Genomic DNA, 17,760 nt, shown 5'->3' with positions numbered 1-17,760 from the left:
AAAAAAATTATAGAACCTTAAAATGTCAGAATGTGTTTTTATTATACAATTATATGATTCATAGCCAGGACGTAATTGGTGATCATCTAACGCAACTTTTGTTTTTAATGATAGAAAACAAAACAGAGGTATGGTAAGGTTAAGTGAATTGCCCAAATTGCCAGCTAGAGAATGGAGTGCAGATTAGAAACCAAATATTTTTACTCCAAATACATTTTTCCCTGCTAACCCATGATATTTTTATATGTGCACTATTAGAAATAAAATAATATCTAGGCCATAATTTGTAGTTGAAGAACTGATTTTATTTTGTGGGTAGTCAATGATTTACCACACCTAACCTGTGGAAAAGACTTCATATAGATGTTTTATAAGCTTTTGAAAATTAATTAACATGTTATTAACAGGACCACATATTCAGAGTAGGGAGCTAATAGTTAATAAATTCTAGGACAAGGTGCAAGCATTTCATTGATCCTATAATACTAATGCTTTCAGACTCAACTCATTACAATGACTGGAAAAGAGACTTAAAAGATTAGCCGGAGTTACCATTCTTGGTCATAATCTGAGGATTCTTTTATTGACATAAATCTTTATGAAAGCAAATAACTACTAGTAACAAATTCAATCTTCTACAACTGACTCAATGACTATTTTTATTATCTTTATCAAGAATCAGAATTCAGTCAAGCCATGCACTTAATAGTCCAAGGTTGATAGCATAAGCTTTTAAGCTAATTCTCTTCTTATTTATCACTTACTTTTCATATACTGTATTAGTTACTACACATATTAGTGAAAATTACTGTGAATCACTCTGTCTAGGATCTAGGTCAGAGATACCATCTAGTCAGCTCTTTTGAATTTTCTTTGTCCTGAGGAATCCCAGAAAATATTTTCCTTTTTGATAGAATTTGGTTAATAATTGAAGGAGTCAAAGGTTCTTTTTCTATGGACCTGACTCTACTTGTCAGTTTGTAAGGGATGAGACTCTGGTGGACCACCTCTTAATTATCTATCACCAATTAAAGGTATCTTGGGATGGTTATGAGAAACAACCATGGAGATTTATTGATTATGATGCTAGACTAACCAATAAACCTGATATAATCAATAAACATATTTTTACACCCAAATTAGTCTCTCAAGTTACTTTTTTTTTTAACCCTTACCTTCCATTTTGGAGTCAATACTGTGTATTGGCTCCAAGGCAGAAGAGTGTTAAGGGGTTCCAGGTTAACATGGCGGCAGAGTAAAAAGCAGCTGTGCTTGACTTCTCCTAAACCACACATACAGGACTCGTCAAGAAGACATAAAAACAAATCCAGACGAACGAAGGGACCCCACAACAGGGCATGGCATTGAAGGTACATGGAATTGGGGCATTTCCATGGTATAAGGGGGTGAAATAGCTCTCACTAAAACCCAAGCTGAGCAACCCCCTCCACCCCACACTACCTACAATGCCAAAGCCAGCGCAAAAGAGTTAGAGCAAGTTTGGGGCACCCATTATGTCATTGGCAGCTACCTGGGGTCACTAGGACCTGCTCCTGAGAACAGCAATACTTAAGACCCCAAGAGGCTAAAGAACACACGGACTTTGAACACAGACCCTGAGCTCCGGCGCTGACCTTGACTGTTTACCCAGTGCAGAGGGACTGTGGAAGCAATGCCACAAGACTGTTAAAGGAGCCTTGGGCAGAGGAACAAGCAAGGGGACCACCAGGAAGCTTGACCCTGAGAACAACTATACCTGAGACATCAGGAGACCAAAGAGCACAGACAGACCCTGGGAGTGAGGATAAAGCTGAGGGGGAGCTGGGATAAAAATGGCAAGCCAGACTCAGGAACCCCAGATGAGAAAGATCCAGAAGAAACCTTTAACACTCTACAACTTTTACACAGAAAAAATCCAGACAACAGAGCAAATAGCAGAGGAGAACAAACAAGTAACCATATCCAAACCTTCCCAAAACAATGAAAATGGGTCACAAGGTCTTGAAGAGTTCAAATCTGAGATTATGAGAAAGATGGAAGAGATCTGGCAAGAAAATAACAGTTTAAAAGGCAGAATTTCGCAATTAGAAAATGAGGCTCAGAAATCAAATGAATTGATAAGCAAATTGAAGATCAGGAATGACCAGCTAGAAGCCTTGAAGAACCAAACAGACCAGATTCAAAAGGAAAACCAAAAGATTATAGTTGAAAACCAGTCTCTAAAGGCAAGAATGAGGCAATTAGAAAAATATGCCCCCAAATAAAAAGAATTAATAAGCAAATTGGAGACCAAAATCAAACAGCTAGAAAAAAGGATAGACCAAATCAAAAAGAAAAATCAAAAGAATGTAGCAGAAAACGAGTCTCTAAAGAGAAGAATTGGGCAAGTAGAGGAAAATGATCTCTCAAGACAACAAGAACAAATAAAGCAAAGTTAAAAGACTGATAAAATAGAAGGAAATATGAAATATCTCACTGAGAAATTAACAGCTCAAGAAAAGAAGTCTAGAAGAAATAATTTGAGAATCATTGGTCTTCCTGAAAAAGCAGAAATTAATAGAAAGTTGGACTCCATAATAAAGGAAATTATTCAGCAAAATTGCCCTAAAGTTCTACAACAAGAGGGCAATATAGACATTGAAAGGATCCATAGATCACCCTCTACACTAGACCCTGAAAAGACAACCCCCAGGAATATAATAGCCAAGTTCAAGAGCTTCCAAGTAAAAGAAAAAAATTTTTACAAGAAGCCAGAAAGAGACAATTCAGATATCAAGGAACAACAATCAGGATCACACAGGATCTGGCAACCTCCACACTACAAGACCACAAGGCTTAGAATATGATATTCAGAAAGCCAAGAGAACTGGGTCTACAACCAAGGATCACCTACCCATCAAAACTGACTATATACTTCCAGGGGAAAGTATGGGCATTCAACAAGATAAAAGATTTCCAAGTATTTGCACAGAAAAGAGCAGGACTAAATGGGAAGTTCAATATACAACCACAAAAACCAAGAGAAACATGAAAAGTAAATAAGAAACAGACAGGAAAGAAAGAAAACTCTTATTTTTAAATTTGCCTCTTTAAGGGCTTCAATAAGATCTAATATTTGTATTCCTATATGGAGAAATGTTATGTGTAATTCTCTGTAGTGAACTCTATTCACTATTATAATATTCACTATTATAATAATTAGAAGAATTATTCACAGGGAGAGGTTGGAGTACTAAATGGTCTAAGATGATAAGGGGATGGGTGGGAAAGAGGGGGGTGAATAGTAGAGGACACCAAGAGAAAGTTGAAGGAATAAGAAAAATAGGATATTCTATTACACACAAAGAGGGCATGGGAAGGGGAAGGGATGAATACTATTATAAGAAGGAGAGGAAAAAGCATTAAGAGGTAATATTTAAACCTTACTCTCAGTGTAATTAACCCTGAGAGGAAAGAGTATCTATATCTATTGAGATATAGAACTCTATCTAACCCTACTGAGAATGTCAGAAGGGATAAACCAAGGGGAGCAGGGGAGTGAGGAGGTAAAAAAAAGAGAGGGGAGGAGAAGGGATAGGGAATTCATTAGGCCTTAAAAATAAAAAGAGGGTAATAACAAGGGAGGGGGGTAGAAAGGGTAGTAAATCAAGGGAGCAGACAAGGGTTACTGGTTTAAAACAAATCACTGGCTTAGAAAGAAATAGCCTAAGAAGAAAGGGTAGAACTAAGAGAAGATACCAAAATGTTGGGGAATACAAAACTCATAATTATAACTCTGAATGTGAATGAGATGATTGATTATACTAAATTAAAAAGCTTATGTACAAAGAAAAACAATGCAACCAAAATCAGAAGGGAAACAACAAATTGGGAAAAAATCTATATAACAAAAAACTCTGACAGGAGTCTAATTATTCAAATATACAAGGAGTTAAATCAATTGTATAAAAAATCAAGCCAATACCCAATTGATAGATGGGCAAGGGACATGAATAGGCAATTTTCAGATAAAGAAATCAAAAGTATCAATAAGCACATGAGAAAGTGCTCTAAATCTCTAATTATTAGAGAAATGCAAATCAAAACAACACTGAGGTATCACCTCACACCTAGCAGATTGGCTAAAATGATAGTAGGAGAGAGTAATGAATGTTGGAGGGGATGTGGCCAAATTGGGACATTAATGCATTGCTGGTGGAGTTGTGAACTGATCCAACCATTCTGGATGGCTATTTGGAACTATGCTCAAAGGGCTATAAAATATTGCCTGGCCTTACCACTCTTCCACCAAGGAGCCAATACAAAGAAGTTAAGGTTTTAAAAAAAAATGATTTCCTGCCCTTTGATCCAGCGATACCATTGTTGGGATTGTACCCCAAAGAGATCATAGATAAATAGACTTGTATGAAAATATTTATAACCATGGTTTTTGTGGTGGCAAAAAACTGCAAAACGAGGGTATGCCCTTCTATTGGGGAATGGCTGAACAAACTGTGGTATATGCTGGTAATGTAATATTATTGCGCTGAAAGGAATAATAAACTGGAGGAATTCCATGTGAACTGGAAAGACCTCCAGGAATTGATGCAGAGTGAAAGGAGAGGAGCCAAAAGAACATTATACACAGATACCAATACATTGTGGTAAAATCCTAATGTAATGGACTCCTATACTAGCAGCAATGCAATGATCCATAACAATGCTGAGGGACTTATGGAAAAGAACCCCACCTACATTCAGAGGAAGAACTACAGGAGAGGAAACACAGAAGAAAAGCAACTGCCTTAACACATGGGTTGAGGCGTACATGATTGGGGATGTAGACCTAAAACTACCACACCTATGCAACTATCAACAATTTGGAAATAAATCTTGATTGATGACACATGTTAAAACTATGACGGGGGGAGGAGTTCAGGGGGGTGAAGGGGAAAGTAAGAACATGAATCATGTAGCCATGATAGCTTTTCTGAAAATAAAAATTATTAATTAAAAAAAAAAGAAGAGGTAAGAGAGGTGAATGAAATCCTAGAAAAATTAGATTTAATAGATATGTGGAGAAAAATAAATAGGGACAAAAAGGAATACACCTTCTTTTCAGATGCACATGGTACATTCACAAAGATTGAACATTTAATAGGGCAAAGAAACATTGCAAACAAATGCAAAAGAGCAGAAATAATGAATGTAACCTCCTCAGATCATAATGCAATAAAAATAATAATTAGTAAGGGCACCTGGACAGGCAAATCAAAAACTAATTGGAAATTAAATAATATGATTCTCTAAAACCAGCTAGTTAAAGAAGAAATCATAGAAACAATCAACAATTTCATGACAATGAAATGACAATGATGAGAAATCCTACCAAACTCTGTGGGATGCAGCCAAGGCAGTACTCAGGGGGAAACATATCCTTGAGTGGATATATTAACAAATTAGGGAGGGTAGAGATTAATGAATTGGTCATGCAACTTAAAAAATTAGGAAGCGAGCAAATTAAAAATCCCCAGATGAAAACTAAATTAGAAGTACTAAAAATCAAGGGAGAAATTAGTAAAATTGAAAGTAAAAAAACTATTGAATTAATAAATAAGACTAGACGCTGGTATTTTGAAAAAAAACAGACAAAATAGACAAAATACTGGTCAACCTAATAAAAAAAAGAAAAGAAGAAAACCAAATTAACAGTATCAAAGATGAAAAGGGAGACCTCACCTCTAATGAAGGGGAAATTAAGGCAATCATTAAAAACTATTTTGCTCAATTATATGGCAATAAATATAGCAATCTAGGAGATATGGATGAATAATTACAAAAATATAAATTGCCTAGATTAACAGCAGAAGAAATAGAATACTTAAATAATCCCATATCAGAAAAAGAAATTGAACAAGCCATCAAAGTAGTCCCTAAGAAAAAATCGCCAGGACCTGAGGGATTCACAAGTGAATTAATATCTGTGGTGCAGAGAGGGGGCATAACTGCTTTGCAGATTTCTTCTGTCAGTTAAGGAGGGTTTTAGAATCTTGGGAAAGAGGACAGTTGGTCCTGGGAACTCGTGGAGAGGGTCAGGGTCCATCTGAGCTCCTTCTTTAGATTGAAACCTGGCCTATATTTTGCAGCTTTTCTTTTAAAATTGTTAATTTAGCTAATTCCTTTGAATTTCCCTACCCTATCTTATTCCCACCTTCATTTTCCCTACTTGAATGTCTGAGAAGTTTGGAAAGGAGAGTAGATCTGAGAGTTAGTTCAAATCTGTGATAGTTTAGTCAAATAGGGTTTACCCTTATTACAAATTTACCTTATTGAATCATTGTATCCAGCTTTCCTACCCCTTTTGACCACAGACCCTCTCAGGCTGAAGTAGGCTGGTTCCTACTGAGTCTCACATTGCTGCCTCCCTTCCCCCACCTGAAGTTTCTCTAAGCGGCTGTTAGGGTTACCTTGTATCCTCTACCCTGCCAATCTATCCTAGAAGACAATAAACCCTGTTTGTCTTTAATCAAAACCTTTTGGCTACTTCATTAGTTGATTAATAAGAGAGGGAGGAGGAGAGAGAGGAATAACATACTCTCTGGAGTTTGAAGGAAGCTGAAGTATCCATTTTGGAGGAAGTGTAACTTCAATACTTCCTTCTAGTCCCTTCCTGTGAAACTGACTCGAAGCCTCAAGTCAGTTTCAAGCCATTCTTGGCTGGCTCTAACCTTGCTCTGTAAAGTGTCCCTTATACTCCAAGGGCTCAGTCTGTTTCCCTTCAGTGTTTGTCTTTAACCTGGGTCCCAGTCTGTGTTTCCCTGCTATTGTTGCCTGCCTTAGATTAACTCATCCTCTCCTTTGCAATTCTTGGTACCTCAGTGTTTATATGTCCTAAACTCAGACATTCCCTTATTTCTCCTACCACCTCAACTTCACTATTGTACCTTCCTCATTCACTATATTGCCTTAGGGATTCACAAACCCCAATCCACAGTGCCTATCCTCAATTCCAACCAGCTACTACCTATAGCCTAAGCCCTTATTATCCCTACCTTCAGTCCCTTATTATCTCCCTGCAATATTCCCTTATTACATCCTGCAGATTCCCTTATTACATCTGGCGAGCACAGTTAACAAAAAAAACCTACAATCTTCTGATCCAACAAAAATGAATCTAGCAAGAATGACATTTGTTTTAGGCAGTCTTTTCTTGTTGGCTTGGTCACTTACGCAAGGTTTATACAACTTTTGGCTAGTAAAGGTCCCCAATCTAGTACAACAAATGATAGAAATATATGATTACTATAAATGGTTTGCCTTTACACTAGCCGAGTGTATATGTTTCATCCCCACGGCTGTGGCAATTATCCTATCTCTCTGGCACTTCATTACAATCTCTAAAGCGGTTCTGACTCACCTGTACAATTACTTCAAGGCATCTCCTCCAAAAAGTGATACTTAATCCACGGAACTATTACCTGTGCAGAACATTGTACACAGAGACCAATATACTGTGGTAAAATAGAGTGTAATGGCCTTCTGTACTAGCAGCAAGGACAATTCTGAGGGACTTACAGTAAAGAACACTACCCACATTCAGAGGAAGAACTGCAGGAGTGGAAACACAGAAGAAAAACAACTGCTTGAATACACGGGGTGAGGCAGATATGATTGGGGATGTAGACTAGAAAGTAGCACACCAATGTAAGCATCAAAAATTTGGAAATAGGTCTTGATCAATGACACATGTTAAAACCAGTGGAAATGCGCATTGGCTATGTGAGGGGATGTCGGGGGGGGTGAAGGGGAAAGTAAGAGCATGAACCATGTAACCATGTCAACTTTTCTAAAAAATAAATTTTATTTAATGTTTAAAAAAAAGAGTGATGAGGGCTAGACAATGGGAGTTAAGTGACTTTCTCAGGGTCACACAGCTGGGAAGTGTTTGAGACCAGATTTGAACCCAGGACCTCCCATCTCTAGGCCTGGCTCTCAATCCACTGAGCTACTCAGCTGCCCCCCTCAAGTTACTTTTAATTGCTACAATTTTTACTGACTTGCCCTCACACATGGAACTCTCTCTCTCTTCATCTTTCCTTCTTGGCATCACTTATTTTCTTTAATTCTCAGCAAAAGTCTGACCTTTTGTAAATAAACCTATTCCAGTTTTCTTTAGTGTTATGCCTTCCCTCACATACTACCTCCAATTTATCCTTGATATATCCTGTTTGTATTTTAAACTGTACTCTTTAAAACTGAAGTGTCCTAAATATTCTTTAATACTATTTCTTTTCAGAGAATAACTTAAAAATACTTGTCTTACATCCTTAGTCTTGACAGTGTTAGATGATTCTGAAGCTTAGCATACCTGATAATAGTCTTATGTGATTATTTCATTTTGTTTTTCCACCACTTCAGACAGTGTCTGAAACATAAGAGATGCTTATTAAATGACAGCTGACATCCTAGAAATTATTGCGATGTCGAAACATAATCCATAAAACTTTTACAAATAGAATTTTAAAAATCTTTAGCTAGCTGTTCTTAGCCCTCATGCAAATCATTGATGAACATTGATGAACACAAAAACACAGTTCCCTGAAGCACTCCCCTACCTTAGAGACTAAAAGTCAGCATAAAACAATTAATGACTAATCTAGAACTTTTCATAATTAGTCTATTCAACCATGACTGAATCTTCCTAATAGAAATACTGTAGTATTCTACTTCCTTCCATTTTTTCCATAAGAATAGCATGATAGAAAAGCATTTTGAAAAGGTTATCCAAAATCTTGGGAAAGAATATCTATAGCATTCCTTTGATATATGAACTCTAATGACCAGATCCAAAGAGATGATCTAATGCGTGTTCTTGAAAAGGATAGGTGAGGTTTTTTTATAGGTGTTCCCCAATTCTCTTTCAAATGACATATTTATGAATTTTCCTTAATTAGACATCAAACTCTCTGGACTCTAATCTACAAATACCATTCTTCTCATTCTTTGAAAACAGAACAATTGTCTTTTCACAACCCCATAAGACTTCTGTTCTCTGTAACACAGAATTATTGATAGCTAAAGATCATCCATGGCTGTTCAGCCATAACTTTGGAAAATATTGTTACTATTTATTGGATTTACCCTAGGGTGAATCTTACTTTAACCAAATGACTTGAATTCATTAAGGACATCTAGTTGCTATTTTGCCTCTTTCTTACTTATTTGGGATATAAACTTTTGCTATAGATGAAATCTGATATTCTGTTCCATTGGTTCAGCTTAGGAACTGGAAAGAAAGAGAAAATTGTAACCTATTTAATTTACAGGAAAGAACTTTATCTAACTATGATATGGAAGCATACTAAGCAAGAATGTATTGATTCAATTAGGTGCCATCTTCCTATGTAAATTTTGGCTATATTAGGATGTGGTCAGAGTCATGTCCAAACCTAAGGAGGTAACTTACTTTTCCTCTCAAACATTGTACTTTTGTGCTAAGAAAATGAAGAAAATGTGTTAATATTTAAAGGTCAAGTTGGTGAACCAATTAAGCCTCAAAGACAGGTACTTTATCTTTTAAGGACAAGGTAGCATAGCCGCTTTGGGGTAAATGTGGCTCCCAGGAAACATCCTATTAGTCATTTCTATTCTGCCAGTTCAAGTTTAAAGAAGCAAAATATGTGTTGATCAGATTTCCCCTTCCTTCTGTGTATGCAAGTTTTCCCTCCACTCTAGGTAGCTGCCCTAAATAGTCTTTAATCATTTCCCTTTTCAGAATACAATTTTAAAATACCTGGTTGACATTCTTAGTCTTGATAGTCTCAAATGATTCTGAAGCTTAGAACTCCTGATAATAGGTTTACCTGGTTATGGCATACTTAAAAAAATTCCATTTCCTTACCTGACTTTCCATTCTTGGCTAACATCTTTAGACAACTTCCATCACTAGAATTATTTCTCTTTATGTTTTCAGAAATTCATTCTTGAAGTTATCCTCTCCTTTCTGAGCTAATGGAATCCCATATATTCTTGCTTTCAACTCTGCAATATGTTCTCCATAATTCTAGGGCAATTGTTAGACTATTCCTAACTGTCCTCCTATTCTCTATCAAAAAATTTAAGATGTAGTTTTAACTTCCTCTCTTTCACCATTTCCACATTAACTTTCAATTTCACTTTCCAGTAAAATGCCTTTGAAATCAAACACCATTTTAATTTCTTTTTTTTTTTGCTTTTCTAATGTCTAGGCATAGTGTCCTATATGGTAGACAATTAAATGTTTGTTGATTGATTATTTCTTTTCAACGACAATCAAATACAAAAGAGAATCTCCCCTTGTTCATTCCCTTACTTTTTGGAAGATGAAATCATCACTAGAGAAGTTAAGAAAATATAACTTCTCTATTTTTGGCACAGAATTATTTCCAGCAAATGTTCGGGTAACATGAGTCACCCATCACTTTTATGTCATGCCTCTATGCCAAGCTTTTGATCAGTTTTCTGAAACCCTAAATATCTATTTCTTCTTTCTTCGTGAATAGTCTATAACATGATTCAAAAATATCTCTCTATTTCTATCTCTTTTCATCTTTCAACAAATATTACCTTTCTTCCATATATTATGCTTTCGGATTTTTTTATATGAATAGAGCTTTTATAAAAACCATTATCTTCCATCTTAGAATCAACACTGTATGTTGGTTCTAAGGCAGAAGAGTGGTAAGGGCTAGGCAATGAGAGTTAAATGACTTGTCCATTTCATTTAGGTAGGAATTATCTAAAGTCAGATTTGAGCCCAGGATCTCCTGTTTTTAGACCTGGCTCTCAATCCTCTGAGACATGTAGCTGCCTCTCTGGTTAGGTCTTCTTAATGTATATTGCTTTCTCTCCCCTTCCCTCTCTCTGCCTTTGCCTTTTATGCAACCTTTCTTTCTTGAACAAGGTATATCCTTCTCCAAACATATTCCAAAAAATTGGTCTGTTCCAATCAAGCCACAGTGGATTCATATATCTTAAGTCAGCTTTTCCCCCTTTAGTTAAAACTTCTAGCTCATGGATTTTTAAAAATATATGAATTGCTTTCTAGTCATGTCTCTTCCATCCTGTACTGTGCTTTTTATTTTCATTGAAGAACAACTTATATTTATCTCTAGTAAACCTCATCATATAATCTACATTCTATCACTCTAGTCTATTAAATCCTTTTGTATCCTGATTTTTTCCTGTGATAGTTTGACTTCATCACTTAATTTGATGTTTCCAACAACCAAAACTATCTACAATAGGTGCCTCCACTTATACTTTTCTAACTCTCTTCCTAAAACTTTACAATCTTGCTTCTGATGATAACATTTCATTGTCTTCAAAGTTTCTAATTATCTTATTTGCCAAATCCTATTATCCTCATTCTCCTTGATTTCCCACAACCTATATCAATGGTAACACTCTTTCCTCCTCTCTTCTCTCTATGTTTTCAGGACTGGTTCTTGTCCTGTCTATCAGACTGCTCCTTCTCAGTCTCTTTTGATGGATTCTCATACAGATCACTCATGGTTCTATCTTGAGTCTTCATGTATGTTTCTTCACTTGGTGATTTCATCAGTTCCCATTGATATAACAATCATCTCTGTATTGATGATTTTCATATCTACCTCTCCTTCCCTAAACTTTGGCTGGCCTCCAATCTTTCATTTCCAGTCACCTTTTAGATACCTGAAATTGGACACCCAGGAGAGATGTCATAAACCAAATGTGTCCAAAATACAATTAATTATTTCTCCCTGTTCTCCCCATTCCATGCTAAAGGTCTTCTTTAGGTGCAGAAGAAAGAATGCCTTGTGGGCAAACTTAATTTTGACAGGCTTGGTTGTAGACCCAGGGCTGTTAAGCCCTGGGCCAGATGGTGATGTCTTGAGGATAGTAATAGACTCTTGTTTCCTATAAAGGTTGTTGGGTTTGCCAATGGGTTGTTGGTATTTGGCTAGGAATGGTTGTTCTTACCTGGCTAAGGAAGCTAAACCCAAAACCTCCCCGGGGCCCAGTCCCATGTTCCATCTCCTTCTCCCTGAGTCCAGCCCAGAAAAAGCAGTGAAGAACCAGTGAAGTCAGAGGCCTCATACCCTTATTTTATACCTTCACTCCAAACTGCCACACTGGCACCTGGATGGGTCTCATTCCAGGTTCTGAGTTCTAAATGGGCAACTGCCAGCTTGCACCCATGAAAGCATGATTGTAAGATTTTATACAGTACAAGAGGAGGAGGTGAGTGGCTTGAGGGATCCGCTTCCCTCCAGCTCTGCCATCTGTGAGCCACCCACCTTATCCCTTATTCACTCCCATTGGACTGCTGGGCAGAATGGTGATGTCATCAGACATGGTGGAAAGGGGAAGGGGAGCAGTTCTGCCCTAGTTCCTCTACCTTTGTGGTAACAACTCTGGGTGTGGGGAATACAGAGGAAGGGTGGCCAAGTACTCACAGAGAGTGCTCTGCATGCCACCTTTGGCACTCATGCCACAGGTTCACCATCAATGACCTAGATCCTATTGTTTCCACTCTTCTTACAATTCAGTCCCCAACACATATTCTTTGGTCCAATGACACTAGGCTTCTGCTTCTTCCACTTACAAGATGTTTCATGTCTTAGCTATGGACAATTTTAATGGGTGTTTATCATGCTTGGAATATTCTCCTTCCCTCTGTTTACTAATGACCCTGGCTTTCTTTGAATACTATCTAAATTACCATCTTTTACTGAAAGCCTTTTCAAACTCTCTTCTTAATTTGAGGGCCTTCTCTTTGTTAATTTAATTAATCACTACTGATCAAATGCACACACACACACACACACACACACACACACACACATCAAGGGGATTTCCATCCCAGCTTTGTTCATGCACACCCCAGGAATTCAATGTAGGAAGCAAAGTCACATGTATGACACCCTGATGCTGAAGTAGAGGAGCTCTCTCTCTGCTGAACACCATTTTTTCTTTCTTTCTCTTTATTAATAAATGCTTATAAATCTAGTAATAAGTCTCCAGAGTAATTTATATTTATAACTGTCTGTAGTGGAAGTCTAGCCACTATTCAAGAGACTGAGAAGCCATCAATCACAATGCAGTGTTTTATTGAAAGAAGCGAGAGACCAAAAACCTGGGGAAAAAAATGCCTCAAATCCTTCACCTGGTCCTGATTCAGTTGGAACACACTCTATCATAGATTCAGTTGGAACACTCTGATCAGGGTTCAGTTAGAGTTTCTAATCTACATATAAGCTCAGAATGCAGACATGAGGTAAATAAGGTAAGGTATACAAAAACTGGGAGAAAAGGTAAGCAGCATTTTAAAGTATAAATTTGGAGAACACTTCCTAAAATATTTTGTATGGTAAAGACACTGGTTGTTTCTGTGTCCCTCAGATTAAGGGGTGGTATTAAGGGGCCTTCCTAATCTGAATTGGTTGAGGCAATTCTAGGAAAGATTAATTTTACTAATTTTATTCATTTTAGAGACACTAATAACTATTACCTTGAGAATAACACACTAATTTCTCACTTCACACATAACTATATATATTCTTATTGGAATGTTGTTTCATCTATTTGATTGTGAGATCTTTGAGAGCAAGGACTGGCTTCTACTTCTTTTTGTGTCCACAGTAAATATTGCCTTTTTTAAATTTTTTTTTCTAAATTGCATGTCAATACAATTCCTTAATACTTATTTTCTGTTGAACATGGAAATATGTATTATATGATAACATATGTACAAACTATGTGATAGTACTAACTTATTATGGAAGGGGGGTGTGAGTAGGGGAGAAAACCTGGATTGTAAGATAAATTCAGAATGGGTGAATGACTTGAATATAAAGAAGGAAACTATAAGTAAATTATGTGAGCATAGAATAGTATACTTCTCAGGTCTCTGGGAAAGGAAAGATTTTTAAACCAAGCAAGAGTTAAAAAAATTATAAAATGTAAAACAAACAATTTTGACTACATTAAATTAAAAGGTTTTACACAAACAAAACCAATGCTACCAGAATTAGAAGGGACATAACAAATTGGGAAAAAGTTTTTTGATAGTTTAATAGGTATAAGCACAAAATAAGTAAATTAATTTGGGTAGTATAGTCATTTTTATTATGTTAGCTCATCCTACCCATGAGCAATCAATGGTTTTCCAATTGTTTAAATCTAGTTTTAATTGTGTGGAAAGGGTTTCGTGGTTGTTTGTATAATTCCTGTGTTTGCCTTGGCAGATAGATTCCTAAGTATTTTATATTGTCTAAGATAATTTTAAATGGAATTTCTCTAACTCTTGCTACTGTGATATATTGGAAATATATAGAAATGCTGATGATTCGTGTGCATTTATTTTGTATCCTGCAACTTTGCTAAAGTTGTTGATTATTTCCACTAACTTTTTAGTTGATTCTCTAGGATTTTTTAAGCATACTATCATATCATCTGCAAAGAGTGATAGCTTGGTCTCCTCACTGCCTATTTTAATACCTTCAATTTCTTTTTCTTCTCTAATTGCAACTAATTTCTAGTACAATGTTAAATAATAGAGATTACAATGGACATCATTGTTTCACTCCTGATCTTACTGGGAATGCTTCTGATTTACCCCCATTGCAGATGATGTTTGTTGACAGTTTTAGATATATACTGTTTATTATTTTAAGGAAAGGCCCTTCTATTCCTATACTTTCTAGTGTTTTCAGGAGGAATGAATGTTGTATTTTGTCAAAGGCTTTTTCTGCATCTGTTGAGATAATCATGTGATTTTTGTTAGTTTGCTTGGTGATATGGCCAATTATGTGAATGGCTTTCCTAAAGTTGAACCATGCTTGCATTCATGATATAAATCCCACCTGAATGTCATAATGAATATCCCTTGTGATCACTTACTGGAGTCTTTTTGATAGTATTCTGTTTAAGATTTTTTGCATCTATGTTCATTAAGGAGATTGGTCTGTAGTTTTCTTTCTCTGTTTTTGTTCTACCTTGCTTTGGGATAAGTACCATATTTGTGAAATAAAAGGAGTTTGGTAGAACTCCTTCTTTGCTTATAATGTCACATAGTTTGTATAGTATTGGGATTAGTTTTTCTTTGAAGGTTTGAAAGAATTCATTTGTGAATCCATCTGGTCCTGGGGATTTTTTTCTTAGGGAATTATTTGATGGCCTGTTCAATTTCTTTTTCTGATATGGGATTATTTAGGTATTCTATTTCTTCTGCTGTTAATCTAGGCAATTTATATTTTTGTAAATATTCATCCATATCACCTAGATTTCTATATTTATTGCCATGTAATTGGACAAAATAGTTTTTAATGATTGCCTTGATTTCCTCTTCATTAGAGGTGAGGTCTCCCTTTTCATCTTTGATACTCTCAATTTGATTTTTTCTTTCTTTTTAAAATTATATTAACTATTATTTTATCTATTTTATTTCTTTTTTCAAAGTACCAACTTCTAGTCTTATTTATTAGTTCAATAATTCTTTTACTTTTCATTTTATTAAGTTTTCCTTTTATTTTTAGAATTTCCAATTTAGTTATTACCTGGCGATTTTTAATTTTTTATCTTTCTAGTTTTCTAATTTGTATGCCCAATGCATTGACCTCTTCTCTCTCTGAATTGTTGATATATGCATTCAGGGATATGAACTTTCTTCTGAGTACTGTTTTGGCTACAGCCCATAGATTTTGATATCATATCTACTCATTGTCATTCTCTTCCATATAATTATTAATTGGTTCTATCATTTGTTCTTTAACCAACCAATTTTGGATAATCATATTATTTATCATCCAATTAATTTTTGATTTTCTTATCCATGTATCCTTACTAATTATAATTTTATTGCATTATGATCTGAAAAGTTTGCATTTATTATTTCTGCTTTTTTGTATTTGATTGTAATGTTTTTATGCCCTAGTGCATGGTCAATCTTTGTGAACGTACCATGTGTTGATGAAAGAAGATGTATTCCTTTTTGTCCCTATTTATTTTTCTTCACAAACCTATTAACTCAAATTTGTCTAAGATTTCATTCACATCTCTTACTTTGCTGTTATTTATTTTTCTTTGGTTTGATTTATTTAGATTTAATAAAGGAAGTTTCAAATGCCCCTCTAGTATAGTTTTACTATCTATTTCCTTCTTAATCTTCAATAATTTCTCCTTTAAAAATTTGAATTCTGTACCATTTGCTACATACATGTTGAGTACTGATCTTTCTGCATTACTGCCTTTTATCAGGATGTAATTAACTTCCCTATCTCTTTTTATTTTACTTTTTGCTCTGTAAGATATCATGATTGAGACACCTGCTTTATTTTTCTTAGTTGATGCCCAATATATTTTGCTCCAGCCTCTTACGTTTTTCCTGCATGTATCTACCTACCTCATGTGTGTTTCTTGTAGACAACATATGGTAGGATTTTGGTTTCTAATCCTTTCTGGTATCCACTTCCTTATTAGTAAGTGCATCCCATTAACATTCAGAGTTATGATTGCCACCTGTTTATTCCCCATCAGTTTGATTTCTTCCCCTAGTTTTACCCTTTCTTCTATTTCCTTCTATATCAGTGTTATGCTTTTAATCCATCCTTCTATTACCCACCCTTATTTTATTTTCCTTCCCACCCTCTCCCTTCTTATTTCCTTCTTATTTTTCTTTGATGTCTATTAAATTCCCTACCCCCTCCATTTCCCTCTCTTTTGATATTCCTCACCCCTCTCCACCCCTTGATTTTCCCCTCTCAACTTACCTATAGGTTAAGATACATGTGGATCTACCTGCTCTTCCCTCTCAGAAGTGATTCCACTGAGAGTAATGTTTAAGTATTACCTATTACCATTCTCTTCTTCTCTTTCTTATAATAATATTCTTCCCCTCCCCCTCCCATGTGTCTCTTTATGTGGTATAAAATATCCTATTTTTCTTCTTTCTTAAAGTTTCTCTTGATGTCATCTTCTATTCCCACCCCCTTTTTTTTGTATATCATCTTAAACCACTTAGTAACCCAGACTGTGCCTTTCAGTAATTCTTCTATCTACTATGATAGTAAAAATACTTTTTGAGAGTTACATATATCATTTTTCCATATAGGAATATAAACAATTTGACTTTACTGAAGACCTTAACAATTTTTTCTCCTCTTTTTTGTTTACCTTTTCATGTTTCTCTTGAATTTTGTACTTAGACATCATTTTTTTCTATTTAGTTCTGGGCTTTTCTTTAAGAATGCTTGGAAATCCTCTATTTTATTAAATGTCCATACTTTCCCCTAGAAGTATATAGACAGTTTTAACGGGTAGGTGATCCTTAGTTGTAGACCCACTTCTCTTGCCCTTCTGAATATCATATTCCAACATTTAGGGTCCTTTAGTGTAGAGACTGCCAGATCCTGTGTAATCCTGATTGGTGCTTCTTAATATCTGAATTGTCTCTTTCTGGATGCTTGCAATATTTTCTCCTAGTCATTGAAGCCCTTGAATTTAGCAATTACATTCCTGCGAGTTTTCTTTTAAGGATTTAATGTAGAGGATGATCTATGGACTATTTCAATGTCTATTTTGCCCTCTTTTTAAAGAATATTAGGGCAGTTTTCTTGGATAATTTCTTGTAATATGATGCCAAGGCCTCTATTTTTTTCCAGTTTTTCTGGTTGACCAATGATTCTCAAGTTGTCTCTCCTAGACCTATTTTCTAGGTCAGTTGTTTTTTTATAATGAGATATTTCATGTTTCCTTCTTTAT

This window comes from Gracilinanus agilis, chromosome 3 (genome assembly GCF_016433145.1).
Source record: "Gracilinanus agilis isolate LMUSP501 chromosome 3, AgileGrace, whole genome shotgun sequence".
Classification (NCBI taxonomy): domain Eukaryota; kingdom Metazoa; phylum Chordata; class Mammalia; order Didelphimorphia; family Didelphidae; genus Gracilinanus; species Gracilinanus agilis.
The sequence above is the reverse complement of the archived record's forward strand: the minus strand, read 5'-3'. Positions refer to the sequence as shown.